The following is a 19,332-nucleotide window of genomic DNA, read 5'->3' as shown; positions in this document are numbered from 1 at the left end:
TTTTCCATTTCAGTGGTTCTTCAAGCGCACAGGCGTGAGAAAACACAGATGGATCGGAGCAGGGCCTGTCGGAGCCGTGCGCGGGAGGCTTCGCACCGCGCTGGAGATTTTTAGAAGTCTTGGAAGACCTCAGGATGCAGAGGGGTTTTTTTTGGTTTGGGTGGTTTTTTTTCCCTTTCCTCCTTATAGACTTGGAATGTTCTCCTCGCTTCCTCTCCCGGTTCTGTTCCTCTAGCCCTGCATCACCTGCTGCGGCTGGGAACGCAGGGGCCCTTGGCCTCGGTGAATGGGTCGCTGTGGCTGCCCCGGGCGTGACCCCTCTACCTGCCCATGTTTCCCCAGCTGTGGTGAGGCGAGCCCAGGGGAGGAGAGGCCATCCGTCACCCGGGCGGCAGCGGAGGCCTGAATGAGGGCGAGAGGGGTCAGGGCTTGCCCACTTGGGCAGCTCGGAGCGGGGCAGAGGCATTACAAATTGTTGAGATATGAGGGCCGGCCTTGATTGATGGTGCAGAACGAGGGGCAAGATGCTGGCACTGGGGCCCAGCCTGCGCTGCAGTCCTCCCAGCTTCCTCCCAGCCCACCCCACAGCGGCCCCTCTTCCCCAACTTGCTTCCTCCTGCCTGCTCACAGCCCATCAGTCAAGCCGTGCCCCGAAGCTGACCTTTGGCAGGGAACAGCCAGCCTCAGAGAACCATTTCTCGCTGAAAAACCTCACCGAGGAATTTTATTAATGCTGGCAGGCCAGCAGTCACCGTGTGCCACCACCGCTTCCTGTCACCGCCGCCTGCCTCCGCGCCCCTGAGTTTCATTAGCTTTGAGCCAGACAGAAAGGGCCGAGTGTGGCCAGATCGTCTGAGCCGCTCCTATTTCTCTCTCTTGGCCCCAAACCCACTTCTGCCGCAGGTGGAGCCGCTGGTCTGAGTCACCTGTGGACGTGTGGGATGCCTGTCTCATCCGAGCCTCATCGGTTTCCACAGCCCCACCTTCACCTCCACGCAGTCTGGCCTGAGTGATGGGCGTTTCAGGAAAGGCACTGAGGCCTCCTCTGGGAGAAGAGCGAGCATCAACTGAAAAGTCCAGCTGGATGGAGGGGAGAAGACGTGCTCTGGGCTCGGGCCGGGGACGGACACACCGTCAGGCAGTTGCTAGCTGCCTGGGGGACCTGACCATCTCCTCAGGGCCCCTCTCTGGAGACCACACATGTTGCCAATGGTGCCACTGCAGCAGCACAATAGAATGGAGAGTGGGGACATGTTGGGGCAAACGGTGATGGAAGATGTTTAATAGAATTACTATTAGGCCTCGAGTTAATGAATCATAACTGCAAGAAATCATGATAATCCAGCAGGCATTAGTGACAGATTAGCTTCAAAGCTGCCATAAAAGTACCACAATGCTTACCTAATGGCATGATTAATTCTCCCAGTACATAATGGCTTTATGGAGGAACCAGGCAAAAACAGAGGCTTGACAGAAAGCCACGCCAGGATCCCCGGGGCGCCGGGGGCACCTGCACCCTGCCTGGGCCCCGTGGCTTCCACTCTACCGGGAAGCAGCTGCCCCCCGGGATTGTCGGTAGACAGGCAGCTGCTCAGGCTAGCCCCGAGCCGCCTCAGGACGGAGACAAGGAGTCCCCTGGACTCCCGCCAGGGCTTTGCCCCTCCCCCGGTTGCTGTCCGGGGAGACCGGGAAGTCACATCACCCCAGCTCCCGAGATAGGCAACCCCTGTGACCAGCGCTGGTGCCTGGAGAACCCCATCCTGGTCCCCTGCTCAAAGTGTCAGGGATCTGGAAAGAGTACTCAACTGGGGAATTCACCATGACTGTCCTCACCGCTGTGTGACCTGGACAGTCACTTCACCTCTCTGGGCTCAGGCAGTCAGTCTCCGAGCCTGCACCCTTAACCACTAGACTGCCTTCCTATAATGGCACCTAAGAATTATGAATCGCTAACTTGTCTTTCAGGCATGATGCAAATCTCATATGTATTCTTTCATTTGCTGCTGCCAACAACACTATGAGGTAGGTACCAATACGTTCACTTCACAGTTAGGGAAACTGAGGCTTGGAGAGGTAAGGTAACTCCACAGTTAACCTAGCAGTAAATGTGGAGCCAGGAAACACTCCCCAGTTCCTTGCTTCTCTATCAGCTCTCTTTAGCCCTAATACCACCAATTCAACCTCAAGGGAAAAGCAGCTTGTGAGACACTGAACACCATCTTTTACAATGTTCAGCTCTGCTCCACTGCCCACCCGCTGCCCACCCCACCGCCCGGGGCAGTGGAGAATCTGAACCGAAAGACAGCCAATCTGGACTCCTCGTCTCCTGTTTACGCCGACTCTAGGATCCTGTTCTGATAGTGATACCTTGGGCACAAAACCACTCCGGGTTTCTGTTTCAGCTTCTCTTTTGGACCAAGGGAATAGTAATGTAACAGAAGAACAAGCCTGACTCCATATTGGATCTATTCCTTTAGCTCTAACCCTTGTGCTCCCTTGCCTGTGCTGAGTCATGCTGACTCTGCACGTTTTATAAAAGAATGTTGCCTATAGACTGAAATATACAGGGTAGCCCATTCCCAAGGCCCTGACCTTTAAAGGTACAGTATAACACTTTTCCATTCATATAGAGATTAAAAGTTGTGGGCCAGACAATAACCTTTGTCTTGTTGGAGGTTTACAGGAACACTGTGACCAGACCTATGTGGACAGCTGCAAGAACAAACGATTCCTACACCAAAAAGTTTGTAACAACCAGCCACACCCCTTTCCCTTTTATTTTTTTTTTATTGGAGTATAATTGCTTTACAATGCTGTGTTAGTTTCTGCTGTACTACCCAAAGCAATCTACAGATTCAATGCAATCCCCATCAAACTACCAATGGCATTCTTCACAGAATTAGAACAAAAAATTTTACAATTTGTATGGAAACACAAGACCCCGAATAGCCAAGGCAATCTTGAGAAAGAAAAATGGAGCTGGAGGAATCAGGCTCCCCATCTTCAAACTATACTACAAAGCTATAGCAATCAAGAGGGTATGGTACTGGCACAAAAACAGAAATATAGATCAATGGTACAGGATAGAAACCCCAGAGATAAACCCATGCACCTATGGTCACCTAGTTTATGACAAAGGAGGCAAGAACATACAATGGAGAAAAGACAGCCTCTTCAATAAGTGCTGCTGGGAAAACTGGACAGCTACATGTAAAAGAATGAAATTAGAACACTCCCTGACACCATACACAAAAATAAACTCAAAATGGACTGAAGACCTAAATGTAAGACCGGACACCATAAGACTCTTAGAGGAAAACACAGGAAAAACACTCTTTGACATAAACCACAGCAAGATCTTTTTTGACCCACCTCCTAGAGTAATGAAAATAAAACAAAAATAAACAAATGGGACCCCTTCCCTTTTAGTATAAAAGAAACCTGAATTCTAACTCAGGTGAGATGGTTCTTTGGGAGACTAGTCCCCATCTTCCCAGTCTGCTGGCTTTCCAAATAAAGTCACTATTTCTTGCCCAACAACTTGTCTTTCAATTTATTGGCCTGTCATGTGGTGAGCAGTACGAGCTTGGACTCAGAAACTGTAGTAGTAATAGTAATAATAGGTTGCCCACCTCACAGCAAGAACGTCTTGACCCCGTAGGGCTCGGCTCTACCTTTCACAACTCCCACTAGGGCCAGGGCCACTCTCCTGAGCACAGACTCCACTCCAGGGCCTCGCTCTGTGGTCTGCCCATCTTCCCATAAATATGGAGGCAGTTAGCAGGAGGCCCAGGTCCAAAGGGAATTCACAGAGCCATGTTCATCTTCGTAATGTTGAAGAAACCCCCCCAGGAGGCCTGAGTCACTGCCGTGGCAGGCCAGCTGTTTCCTGTCTGATTAACTAGGGCTCCATGAGAGGCACCCAGCCCTGCCTCCCAGCCCACACCGCTCCGGGATTCCCACCAAGTGGGGACCGACCGCCCTCAGGCTGCCACAGACACACTTGCAAAAAAGTAGACTGGCTTCTCTCCTGCCAAAGCATCAACAGGCTACAGTCTTCCCCGAGGTCAATGCACCTCTTAAACTCCAAAATCAAACGGCAACCATCACTCCATCAGCAAATACAGTGGACCCTTCAACAACAGGGGTTTGTACTGTGTGGGTCCACCTACACACGTATTTTTTTCAGTAGTAAATACTACAGTGCCACATGACCTGCGCTTGGTTGAATCTGCAGATACGGAACCGCGAAAATGAAGGAACCACGGACACGGCGGGCTGACTATAAGATATACGTGGATTTTCGACTGTGCGGAGGGTCAGTGACCTAAACTAGGAGTTGTCCAAGGGTCAACTATATTTGTTTTTACGGGCACTATGGGAAAAGCCAAGAAGACTCATTTCATCCCTTTGCAGCCCTGAATCCCAAAATGGACATGAGGCTTGAAGATGTGTATCGCCAGCATTGGGTGGTTTTTCTGACAGTGACTTCATGACGGCCCGTGCGTCTCGTAGCTGACAGCCTAATGGGTGTCAAGTGGACCCCATCACTTTAGTTATAAAGTCACCAAATCTCAGGGCTGGAAGAGACGGCAATGATTGTTTCTCCCGGCCCCCCTCCCCAAATCTAGCCCCATCTGCTATTGACTCCTCTTGAGTCAAATATATAGTTCTTATTTCAACACGCTGAGCCCAATGAAAGCCCAATAAATATTTATTGATGGTGGTGCCTGTGATGAATTAGCAGCCAAAGCTATAAAATGAAAGTTTCACACAAGCAGAGACCCTGGTGAGAAAAGAAACTGCTATGTAAAGTTTGACATTTTTCAATATGACAAGTATTCACACACTCACACTCACACACACGAGGTGTTAGACAGAAGACCACTGCTCTCTACCAAGCCTACCCAGAAAACCCCACTGTTTTCTATAAGAGGGAAAACAGGAAGTATCCCTCTTATAGAATGTTCATGCCTTTGTGGCAGGCGTGTTCAGCTTCTCAGAGGACAATCAGCCCAGCCCGTCACCACGTGCTGGGCCCTGGACCCAGAGCCTCTCTTTGTCTCCTTGTCAGATCCAAGAGCCAATGCAATTCCGGTCCTAGAGAAACAAAATGGTACCACTGAGCGCTCCATCGGGCATCCCAGTTCAGCTAAAGTAAGTGCAGTGACGTATACATTTCTCCGGATATTAAAAATTTAAGGAAAAAGATCCAGGACAGGAGAGGCAGCTTAAATGGGAATTTTTGACAAGACAGTGTGTGTCTAGAAGGAAATGCCATGGAGTGTGGCCATAAAGATGTCAAGAACTTTGAGGCCTGGTGGATGGAGACCAGTCATCATGCAGCCCCCATCCACCCACCCAACGTGTCCATATGCATGAACACACTGACTGTAGGTCTATGAGCCTCACGTGGTTCTGTCAGAGAACCAACGGTAGAGCACACATTTTCCCCCATCTGGCCTGCCTGGGTCCCCTCTAACTGCAGCTCCGAGGCACCAAAGCTCCCTGTCACCCACTCAATCTTAATCCACTTGACTCTGAACTCAAGTTCCAGGGACTTCGCAAACCAAGCCACACAGCTACCTGGGGCGCAGTCAGAAAGGGACTCTGCCACTCTTGAAACCAAACAAGAGAGAACCGTGTACAAGCCGATAAAGCGCGTGCTAAAGAAAACCTCAGCCCGCTGGAAAGGACGACCTTGAAGAAACAAAATCCAGTTTGTGCTGAATTTATAAAGCGAGACTGTGCATGTCGCTCCCTTCCTCTGAGCCTGGTCTGTGCACCGAGATTCTCTCACACTGGAGGAAGCTGGCTGTACTGTAGCATGTGGCAGGGCCTGGGGATGGGGACGGAGCAGGAGAAGTAGGAAGGGAAAGGGCGTGAAAACTGAAGATCCCCGAAGAAAGCTGTAGAGGGAAGAGGGTCGGAGCTGCAGGGCACGCTGCCCTGCCTCTTCTGGTCCTCCCAGACCCCATGATCTTCTTCATCTTCCAGCTCTTGCTCTTTGTCCCATCTCCGGGAACCCCCTTATTTGGACCCGCTGCTGGTGTTGACCAGGCAGCCTGGAGAAGAAGACAGAGAGTGAACCTGTTGATGACCAGCGTTTAGCGGCATCGCCCAGTGCCAGGCCCTCTGCTAGGGAACGTCCTCCCATGGGAAGATCACAGTATGTCCATGGGCAGAAGGAACACCCACAATCCAGCTAGCAATGCCTGCTGGCCCCTTCCCAGCCCGGGCCTGTCTTCCGCAGCTGCTGAATATTGTCTCCTAATTCTGCTCTAGGTTTTGGTGTTTGTTCCTGCCCAGATGGGGAGTCTGATCTTGCCATGGCTGGTGTTTTCTGCAAAAGGGGACCTGGTACACTTTTATAGGAACCCAGTGGCTCCCTGGGGCCAGGCTCTAATGCTGTCCAGATGCAGGAAAACAGAAGGGCCATTCAAAAACAACCGAAATATCAACACACTTTGAAAGCGGTCTGTTAGCACTTGTCATAAGCACAATAAACAAAACAATGAAACCATCAGAAAGGACCGTGAGACAGTCAGGCTTTAGGAACTTGGCTTTGATGACTTAGAAAAGCAAAGAGAGGGGGCAGAACCAGTTCCCACTTGGGCCGAGGCTTGTTTGTTCTGCTTATCTGAAGTTAGCGCACGAACGAACGATCCTCACCGTGATGAAAGGACCTAGAAGTTTCTCCCTTGCAACTGGCCTCTTTGCAGATGGGAGCTGCCTTCCACAAGCTGTCAGTTTCTGAGCTCGGTCCATAAAACACCCATCTGTACGACACCACGCCCATCTGCGGAAAAACCCTTGTCCCGTCTGAGTTAGCTCAGCAAACAAGTGAGCTTAGCCAACGACATCATTTGCTGGGTCTTCCCCAGGTGAGCTCCAGGAAATGAGACCTCGGCTGGTGGGGACAATGTTGCAGATCCTCAAGAGTCAAGTTCCCAACCCCAGGGGAGTCAGAGCCAGGACCGAGGGAGGAAGAGGCTGAGAGAGAAACGTCAACCGTCCACCTGGCCCACTCCAGCCTTCCAGTCTGAGCTGTGGAGCTGGGGCCTGGGCTGTCTCCGGGTGAAATGAGGCCGCCTGCTTACCAGTTACACAAGGTTGTTTCCCACCGTCTCCGCGGCTCAGGCTTTACTTAATTCCCAAAGCGGGCGCCGGCCAACATCTATCAAATTACCTGCCAGTGATTTAAGTGAGCTTAGTTCGTTTGGGTGCAGTCCTGCATTTTGACTGTTAGTCAAGCAAAATAGGGCATTAGCCAAAGGGGGGGAGGGGTACGGATCCAACAAGCCCATCGACGGTGGGAGAGGGGGTTTGTAGAGGCAAATGAGACCTGACGGCAAGAGTGAAAACCTGGGGGTCCCGAGACGCAGGCGCTGGTCCCCTGCTCAGCTGTTGCGACCCCAAATCCATCTCTTGTGACCTCCTCGCCCCGTACATACCTCCAGTCGGCCAGTCTGCTAAGCCCTGTGGGCAGATGAATCAGAAGATTCGATGCTGTTCTCCCCTCCTAACTGGGAAAGCAAAAAATAAAAAAACAAAAACAGATGTCAGAACAAAGGAACAAAACATACATACAGCAGGAACACTCCCGTTTCTGCTCCAGACCTAAGGCCTGAAGTCTATTCTGCTATAATCCTCCTCTTCCCAAGTCAAAATGCCCAAAGTGTCCGCTGTTTTAGCCTGAATCCGGCTGTCTCTCTGGAACGGGGAATGAACCCACAACGATCAGTAAGAATTCACTGAACACCTTCAATGTGCCCAGTCACTCCCTTCAACAACTTCAAACATCTTATCAGATGAGAATAATCTTGGAACCGAAGCCTCAACTTCTCCAGCTGCCTTGCAGCCTAGGGAGGATGCTACCCTTAGCATCGAAGGCCCACCCCAATTCCGTCCCTAAGGCCTCCCAGCCAGGTGGGGACAGAAACCCAAGAGCCAGGAGGCTTGAGCCACCTTTCCTTTGATCAGCCTCCCGTGGCATAGAGGAAAGGACAAGGAGTTTTGAAGTCAGAGGAACCTGTGACTCAAGTCCCACCTTGAGCACTCCTAGCTACCAGCCTGTGAGTAGTGACATAATTCCTAGAACGTTGTAAGGACCAGAAGAGCTCATGCTTAGCAAAGACCATCGCACAGCCCAACACAGAGTATGTGCAGTAAATATTAGCTGCTTTGTGCTCATCTCTGCCCACATACAGCTGTCAACCCATAGATAAGTATTTGTTAGAAGCCAATTAAGCACCCAACACAATGGGAGTTCAAAGGAGACAGAAAATGAGCCAAGGTTGCTGCCTTGGGGGAGTTCCCAGGATGATGGAGAAGATGAGCGGACCATTTAATCCAAAGAGAAATGGCTTCAATACAGAAACAGGGTCCTGTTATGATAGGGAGGCAATGTGGTCCTTCCCAGGCTTAGACTCATCCTGCTTTGGATGGTACTTACTGGTAGAATGACCCTGGACCAAGTACTTACCCCTCTAAGTCTTGGTTTCCTCATCTGGAAAATGAAGAAAATCACATCTATCTCATAGGGCTGTTGTCAGGATTAAATTAAATTTAATTTAATTTAAATATGCCCCTTATCAGTTGTGTAATCTCACATGTAAAATGTGGATAATTGACCTAACTCATAGGGATGTTCTGAGGGTTAAATCTGTTAGTACCTGTAAAGCGTTTAAAATAGGGTAAGGTCGGGGCTTCCCTGGTGGCGCAGTAGTTGAGAGTCCGCCTGCCGATGCAGGGGACACGGGTTCGTGCCCCGGTCCGGGAAGATCCCACATGCTGCAGAGCGGCTAGGCCCGTGAGCCATGGCCGCTGAGCCTGCGCGTCCGGAGCCTGTGCTCCGCGACGGGAGAGACCACAACAGTGAGAGGCCCGCATACCGCAAAAAAAAAAAAAAAAAAAAAAAAAATAGGGTAATGTCGTTTTTCCCTGTTATTACCCTCAAGAATGTAAGTTCCCTGAGGGAAGGATTTGGGTCTGTTTTACGCATTGATGTATTCCCGATAGAACAGGACCTGGTACATATTGCATAAATATTAGTTGATTCAGTGCTACAGGAGAACCAAGCAGAGGGGCAGATTCCACTCCAGGAAGCCTCCCTGGAGGAGGCGATACAGAATGGTGAATAGGAGTTAGCCATCCTGAGAAGGAAGGTGGGGAAGGGAATGCCTGCAGAGCAACTAGCACAGGGGGGTACCAGGCGTGAAAGAGCATGGTGTGAACAGGAAACGCCAAGCAATCTAGTATTCGCAGGATAAAAAGGACAGGAAGAGGCAGGAGATGAGGCTCTCTCTCCCAGATCTTCCAGTGATTGATCTTAGTGGAGCCAAATATACCCAGAAAACATACCCAAGAGAAATGTGAGTATTTGAAAAAGACAGCTCCCATCAGCCCCTTCCGAGGCCTCCAAGTCCTTGGGCCGGATCCAAGAGAGCCCCAGAAGGAGCAAATGCCCTGGGGAAGGTCCTTCACATGGGACCCTAACCCATCTGTCTGCAAGATTTCCAGCTCACTTGGAGAAGCAGGCGACCATGCCTGTGAACTCTGACCCCATTCATCCCAGCAGGTCCTGGGGAAGCATTTACATCTTCAAAGGTCCTGGTAAATGTTAGCCAACAGCCTCTCCCCACCCCCCAATCCTCCCTCCTCCCCCTCTGGGCCACTAGGGGTCAGGGACCAGGGTCACACCTGGCCAGGCCCAGCCCAGGCCCAGATCAGTCTGGCATCTCATCCACAGACCATCCGGCTGCCCCTCCCCCATACCTTCTCCCTTCCACACACACACACACTTGGGCCCAGGGCTAGGGGAGGTGCAGGGCCACAGAGAGAAGGCCCCTATAAGGAAGGCCCAGGACATCTTCCAAGGGGCCTTTAGACAAATGAGGGCTTGGGCCAGCCACCCTGAAAGGAGCCCTGGGTTCTGCATTAGGGGAGGGGGCAGGATAGGCCTATAGACAGGGGTCAGCTCCAGGGACTGCCATCAGTTTCAGCGACCTCTCCCTGACCCCCAGAGTCCCTCTGATCTGCTCGAGGCAGGGAGGCCTGTTAACTTTTACCAGACTCCTTTGACATGGAGCAGGGAGGTTCACTCAAGTGTCAGAGGCTCAGTGCAGACTCCCACAGCCTCAGCACCCCCCCTCCCCCACCCTGCAGCAGCTCCCAGGCCCAGAGCAGCAGAGGGGCACCAAGGCCCGGGGGGAGGGCAGGGGGAGGGCGGCTTCCACACTGGCCCTTCGCATGCCCCTGCATCGTGACATGATGGTCTCAGCTCACAGCCTGAACTGACCATCTGACAGATGATAGTCTAAAAGTTTCCCCAAAGAGTCGGGGCCTTGCCACACGGAGCGACGACTGGAACCCGGGCCTCGGGAGCTCTGTTGAGCTGGACCACTTTGGGGATGGCTGCCCAGCCGGTGCTGACCAAATGGGCCAGGAATGAAGGGGGGCAGCACCCCCAGGCTGAGCCTCCCTGCCTTTCCCCCCTCACCCGTGCTCCAAGCCAATGTCCCCTGCAGCTCCCACCCAAAGGGAAAGGAGACTAAGTAAGGGGCAGAGGCTGGATGGCCTCCTCGGCTCCACAGGAATGAGCTGCCTGTCTTGGGAACCACTTACCTTCCTGTGCCTCGGTTTCCCCACTTGTAAAACAGAGCGGGGAGGAGGTCTCTAAGATAACCTCCCCATTCTGCATCTTCTGATTCCAAGTTTTCCATCCGCCTCCAGTTTCTTCCCCCCTCCGCCCGCCCCTCCCGCCCTGCCACCAATCCTCTTCCAAAGCCCTGCTAGATTCATCGGGGTTCACCACAGACTATAGCCAGAGGGATGCATCTAGCCTAAGCCTTTTACTTAAAAAATGAGATTGCTGGAATGCAGACAGATGGTAACTCATCTGAGTGACCTGCAGGAAAGACCCCTAGAGGCACCGCCAGGCCTGGAATTTAGGTCTCCCTGGACCTTGTCCTTTATGCTGGGCCAGCTGAAAGCTCCAAATGCCCCCGGGGAACACCACCTCCTCAGAGGGAACAGGCCGGAGTCTTTACCGGGCATTCGAGACCACCTGCCCACAGCCTGCCCACTGGCCGGTACTCTTAAATGCCCCCTGATGACCACCCTGATCTTCAGTCAACTTACCCTCTTCCCAGCAAATCCCAGGATCAGGCCTGGCCCGGCCTCTGCTCCTGAAGGCCCCATCCTACAACCCGCCAAGTCCACCCTCTCCCCGGAGCTTCCTGCCCACAGGGCCCTGCCCGCCCTCCCTGACCTCCCACAGGCCACGTGTCTGAGTCACACCTGCTCACACGGCTCCTCATTCCGCCCTTGAAGGGATCACCAGCCCCCTGCCGTGGACACTGGACCACTCTGTCTGGGAGCCACCCGTGGATCCTGGCAGCCTGGGGTTGCATCCTGGCCCACCTCTCACTGGCCACGTGGGCAAGCTACTTGACTTCCTGTGCCTCGGTCTCTTATGAAAAGTGGGTGTAACAGGAGCTCCGACCTCAGCCAGCCACGATTAGGATGCCCTCTAACACATGCACATACTTAAAACCATGCCTGCATACATACACAGACAGACCTCGGGGATTCCGCGGGTTCCATTCCAGCGCAATAAAGCAAATATCCCAATAAACTGAGTCACAAATTTTTGGTGTCCCAGTGCATATAAAAGCCGTGATTACGCTATACTGTAGTCTGTTAAGTGTCAATAGCATTATGTCTAAGAAAACAAGGCACATCCCTTAATTTTAAAATACTTGATTCCTAAAAAACACTACCCATCCTCTGAGCCTTTAGTGAGTCACAGTGGCAACATCAAAGATCACTCAAACGTAATGATGATGAAAAAGTTTGAAATATGGCAAGAATTACCAAAATGTGACACCAAGACACAAAGTGAGGCCATTGGAAAAGTGGCACCAATAGACTCGCCTGATGCAGGTTGCCACAAACCTTCAAACTGTAAAAAAAAAACAGTATCTGCAAAGCACAATAAAATGAAGTGCAACCAAATGAGGTCGGCCTCTGTGTATATATTTACTACGTATAGCTGCGTAATATATAGTATGTTTCATGTAGATATTTTTCCCAGCCGTAAGTTTCTCTGAATGCAAGTATAATACTGGGCTTCTTGGTAACTTCTAGAACTGTGGCGACGTGGGTCAAGGAGGCTTTCGGAAATGGATGGGTAGGTCTGTAAATGGATGGCTAGACTTGCAGCTGACTCAACATCAGGATGAGCTCACTTGTTCTTGGAATGCCCTTCATCGGCACGGCTCCAGAACCCAGAACAGACATTTTCTCCCCCAAACCATGAAGATTCCCCTTAAAATTCTAAATGCCACTTCCTGTCTCCTGCCACCAGCAGAGTTCCTTAAATTCTCTTGGCTCACCCACTCTGCTTCCCGCTCACCTCTACAGACAAAAGGCTTGCGGGTGATTGATGGTGACAGTGACCTGCCACTGACCCTTCCAACCTGGGCTTGCTGCCGCCCATGAGGCCCTCTGCAGCCTGCATGGCTTTTGAAATGCAGACCTGACTGGTCTGCTGGTTTTCTTCCTCTTGTGAAGTGGAATCTTTGAAGTGGACCCCACTGGGTTCTGTCGAAAAGCCTGGGCCCCCCAAATCACCATCTCCAACAGCCTGCCCTGTAGACTGCCTTTGCAGGGTCAGGGCGAGAAGCTAGACAGACCTGGGTTCAAATCCCGACTCTGCCACTTTCATGCTTTTTGCTCTCCCAGGCTCCGAATCTCAGATCCCTTATTGTGAAGACAGAAGATAAGACATGGCCCAGGGAGCTGGTGGAAGGACAGCCTGAGATAACATATAAGGCTTTTGGCCCAAGGCTGGCCTGTTGTAATTACTCAGTAAGTGATGACCTTGGAGAGGAGAATTATATGAATGTGAAAGTAGGGGACTGGACACGAGGACAAACGTGACTCTGTTCTGTCCTCCTTCTTTTTCTTACAATATAACCAACCTCCTTGGTCTCCATCCCTGGAATGGTCACACACACACACACACACACACACACACACACACACACACACGCGCCACATTCTATCCATGGCTTTTTACTTAAACTTCTCCCTGCCCAGAACTTCTTGGGCTGCTCTCTGGGACAACCTAACCCCATGGACCTGTCTCCTTGCTCCTTCCCTTGGTCATCCAGGGATTTGCTGACTGAGCTCACGTCTTCCACAGCCGAGTCACCCGAGACTTGCTGTCCTCACAAAAGAATCTGCTTCCATTAAACCACTGAGCATTTCCCATATCACCATTTTCAAACCATTTATTTATTCATTGTCTTGAGTTTATTTGCCTAGTTCTCAAAAAATATTTGGCAGGAGTGACTTCCTGTTACTGAATTTGGGCGCCCGGCCGAAAGGTATCAAACAGGCTGGACTTTGAGATGAGGCTGCGGCTGGGTCGACCACCGCTTTGAAACAACCAGAAGACCAAACGAAGCCTCAGCTGGACCCATGCCCTGCGATCTTACACAGATTTCAGTGCGAGGGGTTCCACGAATAGCAGTTATTGGAGAGATGAAGCTGACGAAAGCCACAGGGCCAGTGACGGCCCTGGGAGCGCGAGAAAGAGGATCAGAAATGCACCAGCGTCATAGATGCAAACTATTACATTTAGAATGGATAAACCACAAGGTCCTACTTTATAGCAAAGGGAACTATACTCAATACCCTGTGCTAAACCCTAATGGAAAAGGATATGAAAAAAGAATGTCTGTATGTGCATAACTGAGTCACTTTGCTGTACAGCAGAGATTGGCATAAGATTGTAAATCAACTATACTTCAGTAAAAATAAATAAATGAATGAATAAATAAATAAAATAGTTTTTTTTAAAGTAGAAGGAATGATGGAAATTTTTAAAAATCAAAAAAAGAAAAAGAAATGCACCAGGATCAGAAATGCACCATCATCACAGCTCCCTTGAGGCTACTCACGGGTGTAAAACTTGAAGTGGAAAAGTAGAATAGGTGCTTGCATTTGACAGGGAAGGAGGTTTGGCTTACCTCAAAGTCCAGCTCCACAAGCCTGAAGAGACTCGCTCTCTCTCTCTCTCTCTCTCAGATCCTCATTCATGGGGCCTTAATGATACCCAAAAGCAGACTTCCTATACTTTTTAAAATTTTTTTGTTTTTTTATTGAAGTGTAGTTGATTTACAACGTTGTGTTAGTTTCAGGTGTACAGCAAAGCGATTCAGTTATAAATATACGTATATTTATCTCTTCTTTTTCAGATTCTTTTCCATTGTAGGTTATTACAAGATATTGAATAGAGTTCCCTGTGCTATACAGTAGGACCTTGTTGTTTATCTATTTTATATATAGTAGTTTGTATCTGCTAATCCCAAACTCCTAATTTATCCCTTCCCTCCCCTTTCCCCTTCTGTAACCACAAGTTTCTTTTCTGTCTGTGAGTCTGTTTCTGTTTCGTAACTAAGTTCATCTGCATCGTTTTTTTTTTTTAGATTTCACACATAAGTGATATCATATGATATTTGTCTTTCTCTGTCTGATTTATTTCACTTCGTATGATCATCTCTAGGTCCATCCATGTTGCTGCAAATGGCATCATTTCACTCTTTCTTAACGGCTGAGTAATATCCTGTACTCTTCATTGTAAGGGAATGCACTGGGGCAGATGAGAACCCAGGAAAAAAAGGAAACTATAAGTCTCGAATAAGATCACCCTGTTAAAAGAATGGCAGTAAACGCCTCTGAAAAAGAGCCTTCCCTGGAAAGGCAGTGGGGAAGGAAGAGATTTTTCCAGGCCCCAATTCCAGGGAGCTCCTGGGACAAAGAGATTTCCCTGAAGGACGTCCATGTGAATGGTCTCCTCCCTCTGTTGTTATACCCCCAGGGTGTTCAGAGCAGTGGGCGGTGGGGACCCGACGGGGGAGGGGTGTGCCTTGGGGGTGAGGAGTTTTCACAACTGAAACGTAGCCTCAAATGAGCCTCCGAAGGACTCATCTATCCCCCCTTGAACGAAATGAACTGAGAGAAGAAGAAAGAAAGGAGGCTGGGGGAGCTTACCAAGCGGAATGAGCCGCTGAGTTAAATTACAGGGGCCTGGGGGGGGATGATTAACTACCCTCATGGTTTTCTGCTTCACAGCCATATTTCAGCCCAAACCTGGGGCTTCTCGGTTACACAGCCCAGCGCAGGCCGACCATTTTTTCCATTGACTGAAAACACATTCTGACTGAAAACAAACTTTGGATCCCCGAGGCTTGGCAGCCCTGGGTCCTTCTCCATATTTAATCAACGGGAAGCTAAACGCTTTCAGTCTGTGATGGCTCATTTGGACGGGGTCTCGGGGCTTTTGCCTGGTGCCAGATATAATAACTCTCTGCTCTCTTTTCTAAGGCCTATTTTATAATTTTGCTGTTTTTCAATGTCAAGCCCATCTTTTGAAGAATTTTTATTGGATTTCCTGCTAGACTTCAACGAGGATTTTTCTTGCTTTGGCAGAAATATCAAGCAGAACAGGGGAAAAACTCAATCATCGTCTTGGAAAGTCGTGATGGTGTGTTGAGAGGGGTTGGGGGGGAAGGCCTTTGTTTGCGCACAAACAGGTTTCTAGAAGGTTGGAGCCCCGGTCGCCAGCCTTGGGGGTGGAGGGGCCTCTGACTTCTGATTCGTGGGGTGGAAATTGACAGGCAAGGCGGATGGATGTGGGAAGAGAGGGGAAGTTGGGACAGGGGAAGGGGAAGAGAGGCATGAGCGCATCAGACAGGCTAAGAGGGGTGTGGGTGGGTTTCCAACTGATGTCCACGGTGAGGCCTGGTCCCACCATACACACCCGTTCACGAGGGCTGCCGGGATGCTTAAGAATGGGACGCAGCGCCCACTCAGGGGGCAGCAGGCAGACTCTTAACCAACAGCGCGACTCCCCGGAACTGCTAAAACCCCAAGAATGAGCAGGAAGGTTCCATCCAGAGGGTCCTGTTCTACCAGCCTCAGCCGCGAGCTCTGCGCCGGCTCCAGGCAAGGTTCAGAGCTTTAGTTTTTCTTCCTACTGATGATTCCCCAGAGGCAGCAGCTTGCCAGTGAGTGACAGCTTTTGTTTGCTGACATTTTCCTCTCCTCCCAGAGTCAACTTTCAGAATATACCAGGTTGCTCCCTCTTACTCCTGGACTTTCTTTTAATTTCTTCTTCTTTTTTTTTTTTTTTTTTTGGCAGGGGTGGGAAAGGGGGAGTCTCTAGAGAGTATTAACCAGAGAACAGAAGTGGTTCTTTGTCCCAGAATGAAAGCGGGAGAGAGAGAGCACTTCGCTTCTTTCCTTTTAGGTTGTGTTTTTTTCTGTTTGAGTTTTTGACTTTCTATGATGACATGTTAAGTAAACCGAGCACCACGCCTCCTCGGCCACTTCACATCTACCACTCTTGGCTTCACAATTGACAGGATGTTTTCACATGTCTCATCTTTTTATTCCCACCACAGGGCAGTGGCCATGGTAGGGGTGAGCAACCCAGACTCACACGAGCCACGTGCTTTGCCCCTGTCTTGTGGGTAGTAAGTAGCCGAACCAAGCTGAGCACTTTTTTCTTCTTTGCTACAAAACGTGTAGGCTGCAGGGGGTGGGGAGGTGTGGGGCTGGCCCCCTTTAAAATGACATCTGCCTGTGCTGGGCAGAGTCCTCAGTGTCAATTTCCTGCAACAGAGCACATGGAGTGTTAAGACGTCACAGCAGTTTTCACCATATCCACAAATGATGGAACAATTTCTCTTCGGGCCAGACTACAAGACCAGGCTTCCAGGGCATCTGAGCCATGCCTCATTCCTTCCATTGCCAGTAGGAAAAAGGACACAATAGAACTTAGGGAATACCCACTCCGGGCCCAGCACTGGGCTCGACAATGGAGGCAGTCAGTGCAAGAAAAAGATACTGTCCTTGTGTTTGAGGAGTTTACAGTCCAGATGAGAAGATAATTATAAACAGAATTTTATAACTGCCAAAGACCTTAGAGATCATCCGTCTAAACCCCTCATTTTCCAGTAAGGAGATGGGACGGTTCAGAGAAACGGTGAATCGAATCGACGGGGGTAAAAATAAAATAGTATCTTTTTTGAAAATTTCTTAAAAGCAAACTGTGTTTCCCAGGCAATAGCTGTTTTTTAAAATTGATTTTTATTGGAGTATAGTTGATTTACAATATTGTGTTAGTTTCAGGTGAACAGCTAAGCGAATCAGTTATACATAGACATATATCCACTCTTTTTTAGATTCTTTTCCCATATAGGTCATTACAGAACATTGAGTACCATTCCCTGTGCTATACAGTACGCCTTTGTTGTTTATTTTATTTATAGTAATGTGTTTATGTCAATCCTCCCTCCACCTTTCCCCCTTGGTAATCATAAGTTTGTTTTCTACGTCTGTGACTCTATTTCTGTTTTGTAAATAGGTTCATTTGGGCCATTTTTTAAGATTCCACATATAAGTGATATCATATGATATTTGTCTTTCTCCATCTGAATTAATTCACTCAGTATGACTCTCTAGGTCCATCCATGTCGCTGCAAATGGCATTATTTCATTCTTTTTTACGGCTGAGTAATATTCTACTGTGTGTGTGTGTATGTGTGTGTGTGTGTGTGTGTATATATATATATATACCACATCTTTTTTTTTTTTTTTTTTGCAGTACGCGGGCCTCTCACTGCTGTGGCCTCTCCCGTTGCGGAGCACAGGCTCCGGACGCACAGCCTCAGCGGCCATGGCTCACGGGCACAACCGCTCCGCGGCATGCAGGATCTTCCCGGACCGGGGCACGAACCCGTGTCCCCTGCATCGGCAGGCGGACTCTCAACAACTGCACCACCAGGGAAGCCCACCCCACATCTTCTTTATCCATTCCTCCATTGATGGACATTTAGGTTGCTTATTTAATTTCATGCTGCAGAGTGCAGTGGCCACTGCATGCTGGTCAGCGAAAGTAAAGGGGTCGGAGACATGCACTAGGAGAAAATAAAACTTGATCTCGACCTGAAAGCATGTGTAGAGCAGATGGATGGACGGGAAGAGAAGGGCCACAGAAACCAAAGAGAAAAGGTAAACTTGAGCCTGGTGTGTTCCCGAGACCATGAGGGGCAAGCGTTTAGACATGGGGAGAAGGGAGGGGAGTCAAGGCTGGACACTGGCTGAAGCCACAGAGGATCTCAAGCAGTCGGGGAGAAAGTGCGCACATAGCCAGGGGGAGTCACGTGAAGGTCAGGGCTTCGACCCCAGCTGACCAGTAATTTTCTAAACTTTATACCCACGCCTAATGACCCATCTAAGTGTATCCCACAGATGGCTGTGATCCCAACTGGTGCTCAACTTTGAGTCTGGACAGACTCACAACTGCTGCAGGGTCCACTTGCCCCTCAGCCTGTCCTGCCGGGAGGGTGGGGACATCACCCCTCCTCGTTCCTGCAGCCACCCCTTCCGTGCAAGTTCCCAGCCCCCAGCCCCATCTGCTAGGTCCCAGGCCAGGGCTGGTCCGCGAGGTTAAAAAGGCAAAGAATAAAGAGGCAACGAAGAGGAAGCCCATCTCGGGACAGAAAGAGCTCCTAGCTGAGGATGGGAAATTAGAGAGAAAAGCTCTCTCCCCAAGACGTCAGAGTAACGCCAAGAAAACCTGGAACAGAATTCTCTCCACAGCGGTGGGGGCGGGGCGGGGGGGGGAGCCTGAGGGCATGAAAGTTGGAAAGGGGCCGCCCCTGTGACCTGAGCATCTCCACCCACCTTTGTTCCTTTTTATGCCTCACTTTACCCATTTGAGCCTAAAAAGAAGAGTGCCAGCCTTCTTCCTTCTTAACAGAGACTGAGATGAGGACAACGCAAAAGGCAAAGACCCAAAACGCTTGTGGGCATGGTTGCCGTTGCAGCTAATACTAATAATGACACAACAATGTCATTGTCACTCTGCCTCCAAACACAGAGCCTGGCTGCCCTCGCGAACAAGTCCTTTGTGCCTCCCGTAGCCCCCGTGTGCAGGGGAGCACGTCCTCCTGGGGATTCCCTCAGCACCCCACCTTCCATCTTCCTCTCCTAAAGAAGCATCCCCACTACCCTGAACTCAAGGCTCCGTGTTCCTAAAGCCCCAGAACAGCTCCTCTGACTGTCTTCCCTCCGGGGAGAAGCATCACCCCCATTTACCCTCATTTCCCGCTCAAGGACAGCAGGAGTGAGACTTGCCCACCCAGCCCGGTGACAACCTCTCCCGGGGAGACCGTCCTCCACCCATTCATCAGTTCTGATCCATCCTGGGAAAGTCAGACTCCACAGTCAAGTCCTCGCCTTTTGATGGTGAAT

General features: G+C 50.2%; 1 long non-coding RNA gene across 2 annotated transcripts in view; it reads right to left on the bottom strand.

The window, feature by feature from the left end:
* LOC137216229 (uncharacterized) overlaps positions 1 to 19,332 on the bottom strand; it is a 214,220-nt gene that overhangs the window by 69,230 nt on the left and 125,658 nt on the right. For both annotated transcript variants that reach the window (XR_010939643.1, XR_010939644.1), the window contains exon 3: positions 7,455 to 7,526. This is a non-coding gene — a long non-coding RNA (uncharacterized lncRNA). The remainder of the gene's footprint in view (positions 1 to 7,454; positions 7,527 to 19,332) is intronic.

The sequence above is a fragment of the Pseudorca crassidens genome, chromosome 21 (assembly GCF_039906515.1).
Source record: "Pseudorca crassidens isolate mPseCra1 chromosome 21, mPseCra1.hap1, whole genome shotgun sequence".
Classification (NCBI taxonomy): domain Eukaryota; kingdom Metazoa; phylum Chordata; class Mammalia; order Artiodactyla; family Delphinidae; genus Pseudorca; species Pseudorca crassidens.
The sequence above is the reverse complement of the archived record's forward strand: the minus strand, read 5'-3'. Positions and strand labels throughout refer to the sequence as shown.